This window comes from Gigantopelta aegis, chromosome 10 (assembly GCF_016097555.1).
Source record: "Gigantopelta aegis isolate Gae_Host chromosome 10, Gae_host_genome, whole genome shotgun sequence".
Lineage (NCBI taxonomy): Eukaryota > Metazoa > Mollusca > Gastropoda > Neomphalida > Peltospiridae > Gigantopelta > Gigantopelta aegis.
The window spans coordinates 41,210,985-41,214,230 of NC_054708.1; positions in this window are offsets into that span (position 1 = coordinate 41,210,985).

Consider the following 3,246-nt stretch of genomic DNA (forward strand, 5'->3'; position numbering starts at 1 on the left):
CATTTGTTTGATAAAAATATGAAATATGACCTAGACAAGCCACACCACAGCATGGTTTGAAACTGAATGACTAAAAAAAAAAGTTTAAATGAAAGCATTGAAAATGTTTTGGCCATGATAACACGAAAAAATGTTTGTTTTGTTTAACACCACCACTAGAGCACATTGATTTATTTATCATCAGCTGTTGGATATCAAACATTTGGCAAGTTTGACATATGGTCTTGGAGAGGAAACATGCTACATTTTTATACGTCCATCTATGATGGGTCATAATATGGTATGGCGTTGTCCATACGTCTGTCTACTTGTTAACTTTTTCTTGTCCTGACCATATCTTGCATACAGGACCATCAAACCTCACATGCAGGAACAACTTGGGATGGTGGTGTGTTGTGTACTATTACTAGGTCACTTTGACCTAATCTTCACGGTCTACTGCACATAATAGTAAATCCTTGTCTGGACCATATCTTGCATACAGGACCATGAAACCACATGTAGGAACAACGTGGGATGGTGGTTGGTCCAAAACAAACTGTCCATCCATCCTATTGCAAACATTTCACATAATTAGACTTGAATCGTACCCATAACATATTCACCAATATAGATATGATTTTCCATCAAACTCCTGATGGGTGTATCATGTACCTCACCGGTACTCTTGTTCTATTCGTAGTAAGGGATCTTTTATATGCACCATCCCACAGACAAGATAGCACATACCACAGCCTCTGATACACTGGCTGGAACGAGAAATATCCTAATGGGCCCACTGACATTTCAGTTTACAAATACATGTATATCTTCAACAATACAATATACACATTTGAATCGTTAAATGTAACAGCATATAAAAATATAATAAATATTTTTACACACCCGTTTGTGAGAACATTATTTGTTATTTCTGACAACACATACTTGTTAACACATACGTGCGATAACATTTTACAGATTGGCTGCACCTAGGTGATGACCAGGTCACCAATGCCATACCACCCAATGGAAAAGCACGGTACAAATCCATCACTAGATGTGACATAGAAGTTAACCTGAAATTAGCTCGAATCCTCTTATTGATATTAATATGTAGGGGAAGGCTAGAGGAAACTCTATGTAATGCTTTGGCAATCGTTGACAACCAAATGGTTGCAAGCTACTGTGTCTAAAATATTAAAATCTGATGCCACAGAGCTCGAGTTTGATCATTCTCGAGTCCAGCCATGACATGAAACCTACATATTGTTAGCCAACGTGTCACATGGGCACACACTTTGCTTTACGCCACCACAAAAAGGTACAGCGCAGGTTCGTTTCGCATTAGCACATAAATTTCTTTTAAGCATTTTCATTGTGTAAATATAATATTTAATATTAATTGTTAACCAGTTTGCAGTTTTAACATTTTTACTAAGGGAAGTGTGAACTCCTATTCTGTCAAATATCCTATTTTCTACAGCTATCCAAAGCTCCAAAGCTTCAGGCAAGTTATTACAAAATGTACATTTATCTGAATCTACGTAGTTTATCATATGTTAAAAAGTATTTGTACCAATAATTCTGTGCAACAGTCTATACTGAAACCATATCAAAGTGGTGTCTTTTAAACATTTAAAAGGTAAAACATAATATTTTAATAATTCTGTGCAACAGTCTATACTGAAACCATATCAAAGTGGTGTCTTTTAAACATTTAAAAGGTAAAACAATATTTTAATAATTCTGTGCAACAGTCTATACTGAAACCATATCAAAGTGGTGTCTTTTAAACATTTAAAAGGTAAAACAATATTTTAATAATTCTGTGCAACAGTCTATACTGAAACCATATCAAAGTGGTCTTTTAAACATTTAAAAGGTAAAAAAATATTTTAATAATTCTGTGCACCAGTCTATACTGAAACCATATCAAAGTGGTGTCTTTTAAACATTTAAAAGGTAAAACAATATTTTTCCCATGTAAAGCAATCAAATGTTGGGCCCTTATTTACATATTTTGTTTGTGCCTTTGAAAGTGTAATTTTATTGTTCAAAATGTTGCATATAACCTTACTTACCGTGTTTGTATTTACCAAGAGTTTTAATTTAAACGGCAGAACTGGTCTTTTAACAGCAGTAATGAATCATTTATAACATTTAATGTTTTGTAAAAAATTTTTACAGCATTCATTAGCGATGCATCATATAAAAAATTAGTTTTTATGTTATATTTTTGGGTGAAAGTTTCAAATTCAAAAAGGTTTTCCATGTTCATCAAGTAATTCAATCAATGAAAATAATTCCTTTGTTAATAAAACTCCTATAGTATTATACTAAATATTAAGTCCCTGGATATCTTCTGTGTTTTGAGACGTCTGGTTTTGTAGTACCAAGCTGTATAAGGCATCTCTCCAAAACACACTTGTTATATATTATTTTTTCATTGCAATAAAATAATCTCCATAGTGAGATCTTTAGTGTTTAAACCAGAAGTGGATTCAAATAGTGTAATCCATTTTGTGGTTTGCTATCCATGTAGATTTTAGATATGAAACAAGGTGTATATCTGGAACTTTTAGGCCGCCATATTTATAATCTTGTGTTAATATTTCTCGCTTGACTTTTTCGGGTTTATTTTGCCAAATAAATTTGAAAAACATTTTTTTAAGGGTTTCTATCATATGTTTTTGTGGATTCAGTTGTATTAATAGTAAATGGATCATTTTTGGTATTATTAAAGTTTTAAGGACTGTAACTCTTCCAAGGACAGACAGTTTTCTAACTGACCAAGTTTTAATTAAGTGCTGCATTTCTATAATCTTTGAATTATAATTATATTCTATTATACAATCTAAATGTAAAGTTTATACCAAGTAGATTAAAAATTTCCGCACCCCATTCTAGTTTCCATCGCGTGTGGTGATAGACTTCTTTGGAATGCATTTTGCTACCTATCCAAATGGCTTTCGACTTAGTGTAATTAATTCTTAAACCAGAAATAGCTGAGTAATAGTCAAGTAAAACCATAGTATTATTCAGAGACCGGGATGATCCGTCTAAAATAAATGTAGTATCATCAGCCTACTGTGATATCACGTATTCTTCGCCATCAATAGTAATGCCCTTTATATCTTTGTTCTTTCTAACCAAAATAGCAAGGATTTCAGCGCAAAGTGGATCTCCTTGCCTGTATCCTCTTTTGAGCGTAAATGATTCTGATATATGACCATTTTGAATTATACTAGACATAGAGTTATTAAA